Consider the following 19194-nt stretch of genomic DNA (forward strand, 5'->3'; position numbering starts at 1 on the left):
ATTCAGAATATAGGCTAACTTGGTAAATGTTTCATGTGCAAGTAGAAAAAATTTCATTCTTCTTAGGTGAAGTTATCTAAATGGTATTGTTCAAATGTTCTATATTTTTACTGGTATCTTTCTACTTATTTTATTCATTACTGAAAGAAGTGTGCTAAAGTCTATAATTTAAGCTTTGTTTTTGTCTACTTATCCATTCTTTCCTACTTTTTGGTTTTATGTTTTTTTTAATGTATTTAGAAGCTGTTATTATGTACATACATGCAAGATTATCATGTCTTCTTGAAAACTTGACAATTGGCCATTACCCTTTATCCTTATGTAATATCTTTCTTTATTCCTAATCATAGTTTCTGATGGTGTTGTTCTGAAGTATGCTTTGTCTTCAGTTTTTTCTTTTATAAATTACATTTTCAAGCTATCTTGTCCATCATTTTATTTTTAACTTTTGGTCATCATTATGCTTCTAATGGTTTCTTATAGACATCTAGGTTTTTTTTTAAATCTGATCCAAAATATGTCTTATAATCAGTGTGTTAAAATCATTTACATTTATTGTAATTATATATGATTAGATTTATATGTGTCTTATTAGTATTGATTAGCCTTCTTTTTGTCCCTCTACTATATGCATTTCTTTTTCTTTTCTTTTCTTGAATTCTTTGTTTTTTAAGTGTTTATTTATTTATTTTGAGTGATGGGGGAGTGCAGAGAGAGAGAGAGAGAGGAAGAGAGAGAATCCCAAGCAGGGATTCTCCCAACATGGAGCTCAGTCACATGGTTTATGAGATTATGACTTAAACCAAAATCAACAGTCAAATACCTAACCTACTGAGCCATCCAGGTGTCCTGTTTTCCTCTCTTCTTTTGAATCATTTGGATAATTTAAAGTCAATTCACTGACTTTTTAGTGTGTGTGTGTGTGTGTGTGTGTGTGTGTGTGTGTGTGTGGCTTCTTTAGATATTTAAAACCATACTTTAAAGGTATTGAAACATACATAAAAAATAAATATATATTTATGTAAAAATATTTCTTATATATTTAAAATATTACTTGATAATCTTTTCTTTCCTTAGAGTAGCTAAACATGCCATGTAGGAGAAATAAAACATTTATGTCAATATGTATTTCCATTGATAAATACAAAGTTTGTTTAAAGTTTTAATATTTTGAATTTTATAAAAATATTTTTATAGGTATCTTGGTATATATCTTTTAAATAAATTATAAATTCAATGGTATTGAATCTTTATGGGAGTAATTTCTCACATTTAATTTTTAAGTTAAATAAGTTTAAAATTCTATTAAATTATACAACTAGACAATTGTTCATTGCATGCTTACACCATACCCATAATAGAGATCTTTATGTGATCACTACTATATTTAGCTTGTGTCATTAAGTACTTAGATTCAATTATTTGAAGAATATGACCTTAATTCTTATAAAACTGTAGAAACACACAAAAGCACTTTAAGAAAAAAAAAGGAGAAAAGAAATAACTTTAGACAGTATTTTTATTGAAAAATCAAACCCATGTTACAGTTCACCCATACCCAAGGAGATGTTTTTTTTTCTGTTTGCACATAGAGAACTAGAACTTCTCATTTGGAAAAAAGAAATATTGCTAGTGATCAATGGATAGAAAAATATGCATCCAAATCAAATAGCAAATGTTGAGCCCAGAGAATTCAAATTAGCAAAAATAGTCTAAGAATGCCAGATCAAAATATAAAGTAAGTTAAAGCAGGAAAGTATAAACACCAAAGAACAATGTTTCTATTAATGTTATGGACACAGCACTACAAAGTTATCATGATGATGATGATATAACAGAACTAAAATGGAATTTTATATTTTGTATTTCCTATTAACTTATTGAGAAGCACAATAAAGTATTATTAAAATTTAAGCATTGATATTTAAGTAAAATATTTAAAAACAAGGAAAAAGGTCAGATTTGAAAAGATGATGTGGGACAAGAAACTCCACTCATCTGGATACCCTTCTGCTCCAATAATCTGATCCTCTCTGTGTGAGGATTTGTGTGTAAAAGCACTAGATAATAAATAATGGCTTTTATTCATTAAAGATACACTAGCAAGATTTTATCATAAAAATAATTTTTAAAATTAGAAAAATTATTTTTAGTTTTAAAATATTTTCAAATACTTCTTTAAAGGGTTTTTATTTAAATTCCAGGTGGTTGATGTACAGTGTATTATTGGTTCCTGGTGTAAAATGTAGTGATTCAACACTTCCATACAATAGCTGGTCTGGTAGAGCTTACCTTTGTTTGTTTGTTTGTTTGAGTCTTTCAAGGTTGTATTTGAATTCCAGTTAGTTAACATAGAGTGTAATAATAGTTTCAGGCATAGAATTTAGTGATTCATCACTTACATACAACACCTAGTGCTCATCGCAAGTAGGGCTTACTGCTTTTAAATCATTGTTAAGAATAAACCCATAGTAACCAAAGATAATTGGTTCTTTCTACCAATCTATTTATTTCAGTTATATGTGTGATTTTACTTTCAAGATCCTGTCAGATGCTAATTGGAATGATCACTTATGTTTCTGAGACCAGAAACTTTATGACTTACATAAAGCACTTTAGAAAAAGAAATAATACAACACACACACACACACACACACACACACACACACACACACCAGCCACTGCAGCTAGATATCTCTCCTCTTCCTTTCTAGCAGTTTCTCTTTGAAGAGAAGTCTTCTGTTTAATGACAGAGACTAGAGAGTATACTTGTTTCTCCTATTTTCCCTTGTTCTATTTGAGTCATCCTTTGTTGACTGAATCACTACTAACAACTTGGCACTAGGGAGAGTTAACTTTTTTGGTAATGCTTCTCATCCTCTTTTCTTCATAAAATAATAAAGACATGCATTGATGACAGAATGGTTTCAGGTAGAGCCAGGCGTATACTGATAATTCTCAGTAGGCAGAAATGCAAGCATCGAGGTTCAACTCTAGTTTGGTATTGGAAAGGGGTCGTCCATGAGCCCTGAGCTTACCTTCTCATTCTTGGCAAGTATACCAGGAATCTCAAGACCTGACCATGCTCTTTTCCTAAATCATTTCTCAGTGTTGTGTTTTCAGTGAGCAATCTTTTGGGAGGGGGTGACATCTATCTCCAGCCACAGAACAGCCTTCCTTCCATTTATTAAAAAAAAGGAATAGAGCCTCCATAATCAGTGGTTCTCTCTTACAATGCAATCCACCACAGGTGATGAAATCTTCTATGGATTTTGCTCTGGATACAATTGTGTCCTTCCAAAATTCAACTGTTGAAAGTCTAACCCCCAACGTGATTATATCTGGAGACTGGGTCTTTAGATGGTAATTAAAATTAAATGAAGTCAAAAAGATGGGTACCTAATTGGATAAAATTGTGAGAGAGATAGCTCTTTCTCTGCACTTTGTGTGGACACAGGGAGAAGGAAAGCCAGGAGGAGAAAAAGCCATACTTAGAGTGGCTTTCAAGTATGAGAAAAAAAGCGCCACTTTTTCTCATGCATAAAAGCCACTCTAAGTATGAGAAAATAAGTTTCTGGTGTTTAAACCACAAAACCTGTGGTATTTTATTATAATAGTCTGCACAGACTAATACAGGCCCTTTATGTCAGTCCTGCAGAATTTGAGCATGAGAGGATGGGGAACTGTCAAAGAAAAAAAAAATTAAGGTCTCTTGTTTTTGCTGTGATTAATAAAATATTTTGTCTCTTAATCAGAAATCTCATACATTTTCCCAATATCCTTGAAATAATAAGAAGTTAATTTGTTAGTGTACAATTCATATAAAACTTTGGACCCTACATACTGCTTTAATTTAGGATGCCCCTAAAGCAATCAGCTACTAGTGAGTGCCAGCAACGATGATAATGATGAGGAGAGTGATGGTAGAACCTTCCTGTCCAAGCAGCTATGACTGTCACTATGATCATACATAAGACACCCTGTTCATCAATTTTTTAAGTATTATCTCAATTAATCTTAACAATCTGCAAAGTAGCTAACATTAAATAAGGGACTTAACTGATCTGATTTTTAATAGATTATTCTGAGTAGTACATGAACAATGGAATCAAAGTAAAGTGAGCAGCTATTGAAATAGTCCATAAAATGTAACAGCAGTTCAAATTTGTGCTAGAGATATGATAGATATTGAATTGCATCCTTATTAGTGGTTTCAGAAAACTCAATATACTCAATTAATGTTAGCTAATTTAATTTTATTGTTCAGGCTTTCGAAATTTGTTTTCTTTTCTGGGGGGTGGTATTTAGATTAATCTCATACAAATCAAATAAAGTTTAGGTCCTAACAGTGGTATATCCAAGGCTTAAACTGGCAATTTTGAGTGGGATTATAGTCATCCACATTCACTTTGTTCAATGGAATCTGAATTCTCAACATGCCTTTTTAGGGTGGTCCATACTGAATGCCAATCAGGTTGATTCAGATAATTAGAATATCTATGTAGTTTCAGCCTTTTAAAAAATGTTTTCAGGGGGGCCTGGGTGGCTCAGTGTCCAACTTCAGTTCGGGTCATGATCTCACGGTTCATGGGTTCAAGCCCATGTTGGCCTCTGTGCTGACAGCTCAGAGCCTGGAGCCTGCTACAGATTCTGTACTTCCCTCTCTTTCTGCCCTTCCCCTACTTGTGCTTTGTCTCCCTTTCAAAAATAAACAAACACTAAAAAATAAAGAAAAATGTTTTCATATGGATTTTTTTTTCATTTCCAAACTGTATGTGTACTGGGGTATCAGCCTACATATCTTTATGTGAGGAAATGTGTTAATTTCCAGTCTTTCTCAAGGAATCACAGCTATGGCCAAACCCTGCCCCTTCCTCTCAGACTGACTAGATTTTTCCCTCTTGTCATATTTTTCTCATACAGGCTGTGGAGAATGAATGAGTGTCTGGTTTTCAGTTTCCCACACTTCCTCAGATTAAAGGGTTATGCTAAATTCTATTTATAAATGGCTGTTTTCTATTCTCCTTATGTGACCAGGGGAAGGCAGTATTAGGTACTTACAAAGTCACCTGACCAAGAGGGCGTTGATCACCTCTTGTACATTATTTCCTTTGGCTTTCTAGAAGCCCCTCTCCCATGACCTCATTGTTTACCGCGCCTTGCAGTACTTCATAGTTTATTTTATTTTATTTGTTTTAATGTCTATTTATTTTTGAGAGACAGAGAGATACAGAGTGTGAGCAGCGGAAGGGTAGACAGAGAGAGGGAGGCAGTTTCTAAAGCAGGCTCCAGGCTCTGAGCTGTCAGCATAGAGCTCTATGTGGGGTTTGAACCTATGAACTGTGAGATCACGACCTGAGCTGAAGTCAGATGCTTAACCGCCTGAACTACCCTGGCACCCCAGTGCTTCATAGTTTAGTACACAAGCGTAAGACTCTTTGAATCAGCCACCTGCTCCTTATGACTCCTACAAAAATTTTATAAGGAACATTTAGTCTCTGTGGTTTTTTTTTAATTGCTTTTTGGGAGATATATTAGCAGTGTTGTTAGAAGTCTGTAGAAAAGTTGAGCAAGAACAGAGAGTAGCACAAACTATTCATTCTATTTTTGTTCTGAAACATGTTACCAAAAGCTGATAAAGATTGAAGCAAACCTAATGTTTTAAGTGAACAAAAATGGTTTCTTGAAAGTTGTACCAATTTCTAGGAGAAAATTATTTACTGTTACATTTTACATTTACATGTACATAGTGGGGGTTAAATTGCTTAGAAAATTTTTATTAAAGTTACTTTGGTAATTAAATTGTTTGGAAAAAATAGTTGAAGTTAATTTTGCCAAAATTAATGTTGCTTTATTTACATCTTACGTATTTTATTATTTTTTTAAGCTGTTGAGAACATTTTTCATGTATCCCTATAGCCTATAGCTTAAAAGTTTCCATTCACCTTGATTATTTATTATGGATTGAATTATTATGATCTGATAAGCAAATTCAAATTAATTCTTTGCTCTGGCTGTTCTTTTTGTTTTTCTCCTTTGTGGAAGCCTATCTAAAAGTCAGTTGTGAAGTTTCTATTCCAATGTGGTCTAACTCTGTGCTCTGATCATCTGCATTAAAAGATCAATAGGATACGGCTCTGGGACAGTCAACTCACCTATTTCATTAACATTGTTTCAAGATGGGAGACTAGTAATAACATTGCCTAGCTAATAGGTTTACTGGGAAAACTAATTAGTTAATACTTGCAAAGACAATTTAAGTAGTCTAATTTTTTCCCAAGAAATGCATATATCATAAAGGAAATGCAAACATTCCTTCAAACCAGGAGCCATGCTGTATTTAAAGAGCTAAGATATTCAATCTACAAGTTATCTGTCAGAATTTTTTCTTTAATGAATAATTCAACATTTAAGCATTAATATTAACCTTTTCATTTTAAATATAGTCTGATGTCAAATATATATATAAAAAACCCTTAGAATTAGTATACCCTTTGACCAGAATTTTTGCTTCTAGAAATTTATTCTAGGGAAATCATAATGAGTATGTGCAAAGGTCTAATGACAAGAATATAGATCAAAATTGAATTTAAAGTAGTGAAAAATAAACAAATGAAATGCTCAACAATAGGGAAAGCTAAACATTATATTATAGTCATAAGTATAAATACTGTGCAACCATTGGAAATCATATATAGAAATACTTCTTTACAAAAAATTCATTTAACATATTATTAATAAAATACTTATAAAGAATTTGATTATATTAAACTAAGTCTTAATTTATATTTTTGAAAATTAGTGGTGAGTTTGCAAATTTGTGTATTAATTTTAGGAAAAGTGAATAAAATCTATTTGTACTTAATTTAAAAAATATATATATGCAAACATTTATACACACATAAACATCTCTGTGTTTAGACATATGTATGTATGTACATGCATTTACTTGAAATGTGATAAACCCATCATAAGCTTGGGGTTTTTTTATGGTTTTCCATATATTTAAGATAAATTCTGCCATCAACATTTGTTAAATTTAAAATCAGAATAGTTGTTATGAATATATATGAAGCCTGGTAACAAGTTATTTCTCTACTATATCAAGACTTTAAGTATGAAAACCTTTAGTTTACTCATTACCCAAATGGTCAGAGATCACTGACTTTGTCTAGATACAGGATTTTCATAAATAATTCTTTCAGGAATTTGTGAATTTATTTTATTGATTGTGGAATCAATAGATCATTTCTAATGAATCTGGCTTGTTTAATGAATAAAGGTTTGGTCTAAATATTACATCTAAAGTAGTAAAGCATTTATATTCCACTGGACAGGATCACTTAAACCCTGATTAGTTAACAGACTGTATTCATGAGAACAGTGTATTGATTTCAATGGCTTTATTGATTTTCAGTCTGTTGAACCTAGGTACCTTGCAAATTTATGGGCCGGCTTCATTGACTGTGCTTTGATGTAATATATAGTTGCTTTAGAAAGTGCTATAAGAAGTTTCTGGCATCTGACCTTTCTTATACAAGATCATTAACCTGTAATTTTTTACTATTTTCAAAGGTCTTTCATAGGAGAATAGTAAAATCATTAATTTTAAGTTCTGTCTAAAAGGGAAAATGAAAAGCTAGGTACTATTGAAAAATGAAATCTATTTAAAATAAATTTTTCATAAGATTTTAGTTTATTTGAAATATAACTTTTTAGATAAGAGACATGACTAAGTGAACTTAAGTCAGGCCTTATTCCATGCTGTTTTCGGACCCCATTGGGTTACTTGGCCCTAACCAGCAAAAGATTAGAACATGCATTAGTCACAGCATTTCTCATGGTGCCTTTCAAAATTATTTCAACTCTCTCAAACAAAATTAACTGAGTTTCCTATAATGTTTGATTCCGAATCTTTTGATACTGTGAATTCAGTTTAAATATTAGTTCATAGTTCAGTACTAGAGAAACTAATTCTATGAAGTCTTTAAAATTGAAAAAAAATGTTTCTTGCACAAGTTATGTCATTATCAAAGATGCCTAGAGTGATTAATGAGATTATTCAAATTCCCTGGCTGGGTTTCACTTACTCTTTCTGCCAAAGGTGTGTAAATAAAGTTGAAATTTGTTTATTTTGTTCTTAATGACTTTGAGTAAAGATATATGCGTTCAAATTTAACCTATGGTTCCTCAGCAATGTTCTATATCTACTTTCATTTATGACATCAACCACTGAATACTCAGCAATATTTTAGGTTTTATCATTTGAATAAACTTCTGTTCATCTCATGTCTTTAGTACCTCCCAGTACAAATTTCTTCCCATGTGTGTTCTTATCCAACTAGTTAATACAAGTGTTATACTGGACAGTACTATGGTTTGCTGATAGACTTCCCCTTCTAGACTGACATTGATCTATGAATCAATTCAATCATGAAATAAAGATAGATAGATGACATAAAGATAAAGACAGAACAAATAAATAAACTTCTATTGACATTCTAACATATGCCAGGATTTTTCTCTATGATTAGCTGAGTAACCAAGTACATAATTGTTGAATTTTACGACTCAGGTTAGAACTCTATTTCTGGTTACCGGCTGTTTGACTTGGATGAATGATTTACATTTTCTGTGATTTGTTCCCCAACTATAAAATATATAACTGAGGCCCTGGAGTGGCTCATTCAGGTAAACAGTTGAGAGAGCCTGCTTAACATTCTCTTGTTTTTTCTCTCTCTCCCTCTGCCCTGTTTCCTGCTTGCAGTCACTCTCTCTCTCTCTCTCTCTCTCTCTCAAAAAACCAAACCAAAGCAACCAACCAAAAAAACAAAAACAACCAAAAAAACTCACTTGGGTCAAAGACTACATCTCAATAGGAATTTTTAAATATGTTTAACTCAATGAAAAGTCAAAATTTGTGGGATAGCACCAGATAGTCCTTAGCATGAAAGTCTATGCTCACAAATGTGTAACCTATATGAAATGGACCAATCCCTTGAAAGATATAATCTACCAAATTCAAGCAAGGATAAATGGATAACCTGAAAGGTCCACATCTATCAAAGGAATAAAATAATTGTTAATAACCTTCCATAGACTAAATGACCAGGCTTATGTAGTTCGAATTGTGAAGTCTATCAAAAATTTTAAGGAAAGATAATACTTATTTTCTATAATATCTTCTAGAAAATAGAAGAGGGAAGAGTTTCTAACTCATTCAATGAAGCCAGCATTACTCTAATAATAAAACCAAATAAAGCCATTATAAAAAAGTACAGACCCATCACTTATTAATATTCATGTAAAAATCCTCAGCAAAACATTAACAAACAACATTAACAAAGTATAAGATTTATCTACCACAGCCACATGGTATTTATTCCAGGTATGTGAGTCTGATTCAACTTCCAAACATCAAATGATGAAGTCTAACACACCAATAGGCTAATGAAGAAAAATAATAATATTAATAAATGCTAAAAAATCATTTGATACTAACCCAAACCATTTATATAAAAACTCAGTAAACTAAGAAGAGAAAGGAAATTTCCCAACTTGAGAAGGAAGATATACAAAAAGCCTACAGCTAACATCATACTCAATGATGCTAATTTGCTTATAATAACCAGAATATAGTAAGGAAGGCTCTATATCCATTCCTAGTGAATATCATACTGTGAGCACTAGCTAATGATATAAGTAAAGAAATATTCAGATTGGAAAGGAAGAAATAAAATTATTTTATTTGCAATTGACATAATCATCAATGTAGAAAATCCCCAAAACTCAACAAAAAAGTACTCCTGGAACTAACAGTCATGTATAACAAGGTTGCAATATTCAAGACAAATATATAAAAGTCAATTGCTTTTTTATGACAGCAATGAATGATAGGAATTTTAAATTAAAAACACAATGTCAATTATGTTAATACCAGGAAACTGTAAGTATAATTTGTTAGAGACTGTGATGAGATAGATCAATGAATATCTAAGTAAATTGAGAGGTATTTCATGTTTATGGAAAAGGAGACTCAATATTGTTAAGATGTCAGTTCTTTCCAACTACATCTATAGAGGCAACACAATCAAAATCCTAGCAAGTTATTTTGTGGATATCAACAAGCTATTTTAAAGTTTATATGGAAAGACAAATCTTTAAGTAGTCAACACAATACTAAGGAAAAAACAGTCAAAGGACTGACACTACCTTACTTCAAGACTTCTTGTAAATATATTTATAAAGACAATGTGGCATTGGTGAACAATAGACAAACCAATGGAACAGTATAGAGACTAGAAAAAGACTCACACAAACACAGTCAATTGATCTTTGACAAGTAAGCAAAGGGAATTCTAAGAGAGCAGATAATATTTTCAAGAAATGATGGTGGGAAAACTGGACACCTACATTATATATATGTGTGTGTGTGTGAGTATACATACACAGACACACACACACACACATACACAGAGAGAGAGAAAGGAGAGACCAATCTCACACTTTTTAGAAAAAAAATAACTCAAAATGGAACATCAAGCTATATATAAGATGCAAAAGAATAGAACTTTGAAGAGAGTATAGGAGATTTAAGTGATTTTTGGTTTAATGGTCCAACAGCAAAGAAACTATCCATGAAAGAAACAATTTAAAAGTTAGTCTTCAATAAAAATAAAAACTGTTCTATGAAGGACGCTTTTAAGAAAGTAAAAGACGAAACGGACTGGAAGAACATATTTGCAAAAGGCACATCTGATAAATGACTGTTACTACAATACACAAATAACTCTTAAAACTCAATTATAAGAAAATAAACAATTTAGTTAAAGATTGAGTAAGAGTTCTGTAAGAGTTCTGAATTGTCACTTCTCCAAAGAAAATGTACAGATGGCAATGTATGAGGCATATGAAAAGATGCTGCACATCATGCTATCAGGGAAATGCAAAGCAAACAACAATGTTTAGATATCACTAAATATCTATAAGACTGGCCATAATCCCCCAAAACTGATAATACGAAATGCTGGTAAAATTACATAGCAATGGAAACGCTCACTCATTCTTGCTGGGAATGAAAACGGAACTGCCATTTTGAAGCTAGTGTAGTAGGTACTTGCAAAGTTACACATAGTCTGATCATTTGATCCAGCAATTGCACTCAGATATGTACCCATAGGAGCTGAAAACATAAGTCCACACAGGAACTGCCACAAATGTTTATAGTGGTTTTGCTTGTAATTGCCAAAAATCTGGAAGCAACAACAACATTGTTCCTTAATAGTTGAATGGATAAAACAAACTGATTTTTCTGCACAACACAATGCTATTCAGTGACAGGGGGGAAAAAACTGAAAAAATTTGAGGAAGCTTAAATGTGTTTCGCGAAGTGAAAGAAACAAGTCTGAAATGTCACCTACCATATGATTCCAATTATATGTCATTCTGGAAAAGGCAAAACTATAGAAATATTTAAAAGTACATGCTTGAGGGTTGGGAATGAAAGTGAGGATGAAAACGTGGGACACGGGATTTTTTAGCCTGGTGAAGATTATGCAGAATACTGTGGCGATGGATATGAAACATAAGCTTGTCAAAACTAATAGAATGGCACTGCCCAAAAAGTGTACTTTTGTGAACTGTGGAATTTAGTTAATTTTAAAATGTGCATATAATTATGGATGCCCAGGTGGCTCAGTTGATTAAGTGTCCGACTCGGTTTCAGCTTGGGTCATGATCTCTTGGTTTGTGAGTTTGAACTCCATGTGAGATTCTCTCTTTTTCTCTCTCTTTCTTCCCCGGCCCCATTCATGCTCTCTCTCTTTCTCTCTCTCTCTCTTTCTTTCTCTCAAAGTAAATAAATAAACTTAAGAAAACTTACATATAATTAAAGTTTTACATTGACAAAATACATATAATAATTTCTATAAAATTATGTTTGTATGTACATATGCACAATTAAAAAAGATTTCTGTACAGGTATTATAATCTGAAAATTAAAAAGTTGGGGTTATTTTTTTCTCTTCATATTGTTTTCCTGTTTTTATTTCATTTTTTTGGCACAAAATTAGCTAACTTTACTAAGCCACCAAAATAAATGCTAATTTAATGATATTCAATAAAATGTACTGGGCATAGAGTCTGAATCAGTTAATAGTTTATACAGTGTGTTAATGGGCACTTAACAGTGACTCTGTTCAAAATATGTGTTGCTCCTGCAACATTTCCCTTCTCCTTGAAGACAAATTTCATTCTATTAATAAATAGGCTTGTTCCCAAGATCATGACTTTAAAAGGGAGTCAAAAGACATTACTTTATATTTTCTCAGCTTGATATATTTATATTTCCTATGAATAGTCTTCATTTCACTTTTATGTAGCAGCTCAGTTGAGATTAATAAAATAATTTATTTTTTCATCATTATTCAATAGCGCATTTCCAGGTTACAAGCTCTTCTGGCATGTTCTGGGTTTCTGGAAGTGAAATATTTCTGCATAATTTTTATGACTTGTAAGAAAGTGACTTGCTCTGAGAGAGTCAACACTGCCATATTTGTTCTATGCCACTTCCTTACAAATTAGTAGCTTTGTGCTATTTTTACTCGACAAAGCATCTTCTGTTTCTATTACATATAGGATAAAATCCAGATAAAGCGATCTTTTGGTTTCAGCATTATTTAAGTCCCAACAACAGTTAGATCAAATAGTTTCATGTGCAGGTGTATTTGTTTTTCATATTCTCATTACCCCTGAGGGAGGAGCACAAGTAAAGTCTTGTAACATTTCCACAGTGTGTTATTTATATTCCCACTGGGTACCATTCTTCTTATTTTACCTTAGTCAACTATTTTCTAACACATTTAGATAGTTTTATAATTATATTCTTACATGATTTAGTACCTCTTTTTGACTGAACAGGGCCAATTTTAATGCTGATATTGAGGAAGAACCAAATATTCCTTTGTTTTTCATTTTTCTAGTTTATAATTTTTTTGGCTAACCAAAACACATATGTTCGTTATTTAATATAGCTGTTATGTTGTAGACCTTATGATATCTCCTAATGAATATAATAATTAACTGTTTTAGGATAGGGTATTACCATTGCTATGCTGGTAAATATTTAACAACCAACTCACTTTTTTTTTAAAGTTTATTTATTTATTTTGAGAGAGAGAGAGAAAGAAAGAGGAGGAGGGGGTAGAGAGAGAGAAAGAGAGAGAATCCCAGGCAAATTTCTCATTGTAAGCACAGAGCTGGATATGCAGTTCAGACTCACGAACTCGAGATCATGATCTGAGCTGAAGGTGGATGCTTAACAACTAAGCCACCCAGGTGCCACTAACAACCTGCTCTCTAAAAGAAAAAAATGGCCTTGATTTGTAGTATTGTTTTTTCCAAGATATTCCCATTCACGCCTATTTTGAAATAACAAAATGACATCATGTGGTCTTCACAATTCTGAACATTTAACAATTGTCACTACCAGGCCAGTTCCAGCACACCCTGGGGGTACCTATGCTTTAAGTGTAATATGAATGTTAGGAAGTGTTAGGCTATCCTTATTTCAGCATATCTCCTTTTTGAAGATGCCATTTCCCAATTGGGCAAGGATCTTTCTAATCATCTGATTTTATGCTACTCAAACTAGCCAAGCTCTTTCTTGTTTTCTCTGTTATTTATGCATTCTAACAAAATCAATCGGATAGGTTAATTATAGCTTTCTCTTATATAAGGAGTTTGCTTGTTTGTTTTCCCAAAGCATGAGTTGAAATATAATCTTCATATATTAATATGCATTTTGGTCCATGAAACAATTGCATGGGAGTTACCAGCAAAACCTTGGATTGTGACTAACTTGTTCTGCAAGACAAGAAAATATTTCTAATAAGTTTTAAATCGATAAACAAGTGATATCTTGCAATACGAATAGTACATGATACCAAATGTCACATGATCACAACTGAGTTAGTGGTTCTTGAAATTTGCTTTGATATACAAGTACTTTAGATTACAAGCATATTTTCAGAATGAATTATGCTTACAATACTGTATTATATTGTTATAAATATTATTATAAAAATTTAAATTTACAAGGCACTATAGGACTATGGGATGCTTACAGGACTAAAGATATTTTGAGAACAAATGAAAAAGTTTGAATTTTTATGTGTATTATATTTTACTATTACCCCTTCAGATTAAATATGATTATGTTCACATTACTCTTCTTCCTTTGAAATATAACCAATAGGGATTATTTTAGCTTTGCACATTTTCAGGATTTTATCTTTTTGCTAGGCCCTTTAGGATTAGTAACATTTGTCAGACTACAGGTCTAAAAATACATGCCTAATTTTTTTCAGGCTCCATGAGGCAGAATAAAGCTAATCGTTGACTAGGAATGGAAGGGATGGTAGCTGAACACTGAGTTCATGGATAGGATCTTCAAGGAATAGAATAAAACAATTCCTGGCTGGATTTGCTTAGGTAGCTGATTGCTTGTACCAGCACAGCCATCTTTATACTAATCTTGACTAAGAACATTGCCTCAATCTGTCACTTTCTATCTGACATTTATCTTCTATTTCAGTTTTTGTATTCCTTAGGGTGATGGTGTAGAAATGTCCATTTAATAATAACATATAAGTTTTTTAAAAACAGAAACCAAAAATAACTTGGAGATGTCCCTGTTGGTTTCTGAGATCCTCACCCTCATTTCTGGATGTGGGTTGTTTCTATCTGTCCTTTTACTCTGCACAGTATTTCTACTGTTATGACATAAATCTACTCACATGTGACTCTGAACTACAACAGCAATCCAACAGCCATGTGGAGAATGGACAAATAAATACTGTGTTCCTAAATATAGTATTTAACCAAACTCTCTTAATAAAGTTTCTTTGAACTCAGGATACCAGAAAGTACAGCATAAGGATGGTATGAGCAATGGAAAGATATGTCCACACAGATGCATCGTAGCAACCCCAAAACCTGTAAAACTATTTTTGTTATTGTTGTTTTTGAGATGAAATGGGAAACATTCATTGACTATAGTTACCAAGGTAAAACAGCAAAGTAGTAGGTTTGAATGTAAGAAACAATACTCAGGTTAAACAGTAGGAGAAAGAAATAGTAGACTTTTCAAATATTAGAAAGACATTTATAGAAATATATAGATTGAACACTTTTTTAATTCAGTTTGAGGAATACAACCTTTCTTCCCTCATTGCAAGCTTAGGAAGATGCTAGCTCTGAGTTCTCCTTGGGGAATCCAAAAGGGAAGATTTTCTTGCCTTTCCCTTGAACCCATGTTCTTATACCAATGTTAGACTAACATAGCAGCTGCTCTCTCAAATCATTCAGGTCCCAGGAGAAGTGGTTATACTCGGTGATTGTAGCTAACTCAGCTGCTCTGGGGTTAGAATAGTTTCCTCTTCTTCTTACGTCTGCAAAAACTTTGTAAAATATTGTGCTGGGAGAAGGCATAGGGAGGATCTACAGCTAGGTTGGGAACCCCATTCCTTCATGGTTTGGGGTTAACAGAGCTTCAAAGACCCTTTCCTGTAAGAAGATAGGAATTATTTGTCACACATGATGTTTCTGTTTTTGTAGAGGGATCTATAACTCTTGGTTTCTCCCAGGGAAATACAGTGACTTATCTTATTAATGAGTTTAAGAGATAAAGAGCACATGAGTAGATCAGCATTTTTCTTCCTCCCTTCAGCTCAGGTATATGGGTATATGTGCATATTGCTTCTGTGCTGCTCCACCATGCTATAATTTTAGTAAGTAGTATAAACAAAAGGAGTTAGGAAGGAATTTTATGGCATTGACTATGGCTGAGAATATCGTGGGATATAACGTCTAACAAATTATGCCGTTTGTCATTAGGAAGTTCATTGTTGCAACATACCCCTTTGCCATTTTCTGTGACCTAGATTCATTGGTAATAAATCCCATTTTGCTCTTTATCTACTTTAATTCTTTTTCTTGTTTAGCTAATAGTTTAGAACTCAGACTGGGAAAGCAGAGTGTGTTATTTATGGGACCCTGAATTCTTTTAGCATAGAAGTAAAATTTGGGGGAAATTGAACAAATTATTCCTAAGCCTTCACCAAGCACACAGTAGTAACCCAGGTAGATGTTACCCAACTATATCATTAATGATTGAAGTTATAAACAATCTTTTTATCTTGATTTAATTTAAATTTTGTACTAAAGTACTTGACAAGGCTATTAATATCTAGAAGTATTTGAAGTGGTCACTGAGTATGCCAATTTATATCCTACACACACTATCGCTGAATCTAATAATTAGGAATAATGAACAGGAAATATATAATATAGTATAATATAATAATTATGCCTCAATAAAAAAGAAATAAAAAATAACATCAATAAAGTTTCTATGATATTAAAATACTACTTAGAAATAATATGATCCACTACATATCAGTACATTTTATAATTAAAATTAAATAGAAAAATTCTTTGAAAACTAAAATTTTCCCAAACTGAAAACTGATACCATAAGAAATAAAAAATTTACTAAATTTACTAAATAAACTCATATTTACTAAAAAAGTTGAAAGTTTTATTAAATATTCATGCAAAGGAAATTCCAGGTCCATGTGCTTTCTTCAGTGAATTCTTCCAAATATTTAAAGGGGAAATAATACCAGTCTTACACAAACTCCTCCTTAGCATATAAAATAGAGAGGCCATTTCCTTATTTATTATGGATCTGACAATATAGAAAACATGAAACATATGAACAATTGGACTTTATTTCAATAATGCAAGGGTGGTTGTCCTTTAGAAAAATCAGTCAAAGCAATTCAGAACAATACTAAAGAAAGGGTGTGCTCAAAAGGTTTATTAATTTGGAGATACTCAGATTATTCATAGAAAATGTACAGAACTTGCCCTCAAGTAGCTCATGGTTCTTTAAGCAGATAAATTGCCATCAATATGATGATAAGGACTGCTAAGAAGTGACATGAACAAATAGCTGTGGAGGCTCATATTTCCTGGAGAAATCAAAGACCCTATCAGAGAATGGTATTTAAATCATGCCTCCATTCCTTTATTCAGCCAATAATTATTTACTGAGCATTTCCTATGATTCAAAGCATACTAGGCTGCAGGGAAACAAATATAATTAAGAACTAGTTTCATTGCAATTCTCTTTAACTATAATCATTGCACAGTTAATATCTGTCCTTGTTCATGGAATATAGCTTTGTGAGAAGAGAAATTCTAACTTGTTCACTGCTACACACTGGTACCTACTGCAGCATCTAGCTCATCAAAGAAAATGTTATAATAATGTCATAGTCCCTAAAATAGGTGTGTACACAAAGTATGGTGACCACATAATTCAAGATTAAGGACAGAGTATATGAAATACTTTATAGATGTCACAGTGATTGAAATTCCAAAGCAGGGTTAGTGGTATAGAGGTGATAGGGAAAAGAAAAAGCAGTAGAAAAATTTATTACAGGCAGACAAACCTGAGAAAGCAAAATGAAAGGGGTAAGAAACATCCTTGTTTTATTGTTTAGAGTAACAATAAGACAAAAAGAAATAAGGAAAGAAAGAAAACTTCCACGGTTTTTGTGTATGTGTGCGTGTGTGTGTGTGTGTGTGTGTGTGTGTGTGTGAGAGAGAGAGAGAGAGAGAGAGAGAGAGAGAGAGAGAGAGAGAGAGAGAGAGAGAGAGAGACGGACAGTGTCTAACATCATTACATTTCATTTCTCTGCTGCTCAGGCATGGTAGACTGTATTTAGCCCTCCCCCCCGGATGGTTCGCTATAAGATCACTTTCCAACCTCCCCATAATACTGCTTTCACCACATTTTGGATGTTAATCCAATGCTAGATCTTTGAGAAACTATGATGTGAATATGCCTTGATATTTTCTAAAGTAGTGATTCTTAACTTCTTTCAAGAGACACAAGAATCTTCCCTCCAGGAACAAATAAATAGCCCCCCCAAATTCACATATACACAAAAATAAATCTTACATATGATTTTAGGAAATTTACGAGCCCCCTGAAATCTATGGACCTGAGTTTTTAAATTAGGCACTTAGAAATTGATTAATGTAGATCCCGCATGAATAAATAGTTGCCTTAAGTATGTCATTGAGGCCAAAACAAACTATTGAATAAAGACTTGGAAACTAAGGACTGATTGCTTTGTTATTTTCTCCTTCCATATTTGAGGCTCCCACATCTTTGCAACTTGTCTTCTAGTACTGATATTCTACAGAAAATGATCTGTTTGTATCAGCATGTACAGAGGAGATGTGTAGCAGATGTTTCTTAGCATTATGCAGGTGCACATCTCATGTTGAGATGTAAGGCAAATATAAGAATGTGTTTACTATGTAAGAATATTCTAAAGAATATTATGTGATTATCTCACTAGGAAAAGGAGAGAGAAGACTCATAATTAATGTTTATGTTCAGGGATAGTTTATGCTTCTTGAATTTTATAATCAGAAATTAATTTGTAGTATGTAGTTTGGCTGTAAAGGTTTCTTAATTTCTATGTATTTGTGACACTGTGTCTTTACACAGGACTTACTAGAAACCAGTACTTCTCCGCTGATCTAAGGAGGAATGAGTCCCACATTTCAGATAGAACAGCTTTAGTTCTTCAAGATATGTGGTTCCTTCGTCACTGCATGACAGAAAAGTAGAATTTCTCTGGCATCCAAGTCATGTTTCAAGAGGGATCATTAACATTTCACCTGTACCTGGAAATATTACCCTCATTGAATATTCCTGATAACTTTTCTGCATTAACTGGAGGAGTTTGAGTTTATGGAACTAGGGTTTTGTTTTTGTTTTTGTTTTTTTGTTTTGTTTTTTTTAGCATTTGTTATTTTTGAGAGACAAAGACAGAGAGAGACAGAAAGAGAGAGAAGAGAGAGAGAGAGAGAGAGAGAGAGAGAGAGAGAGAGAGAGAGAGAGAGGAAGAGGCAGAAAGAAAGGAAGACACAGAATCGAAAGAAGGCTCCAGCCTCTGAACTGTCAGGGCTTGAACTCACGATCTGCAAAATCATGACCCAAACTGCAGACACCCAACTAGCTAAGCCACCCAGGCATCTCTATGGAGCTAGCTTAAAACAAATTTTTTTTTGCTTAAATATTTTCTTTTTCTTTTTCTTTCTTTTTTCTTTTTT

This window comes from Suricata suricatta, chromosome 7 (genome assembly GCF_006229205.1).
Source record: "Suricata suricatta isolate VVHF042 chromosome 7, meerkat_22Aug2017_6uvM2_HiC, whole genome shotgun sequence".
NCBI classification, from domain to species: Eukaryota; Metazoa; Chordata; class Mammalia; order Carnivora; family Herpestidae; genus Suricata; species Suricata suricatta.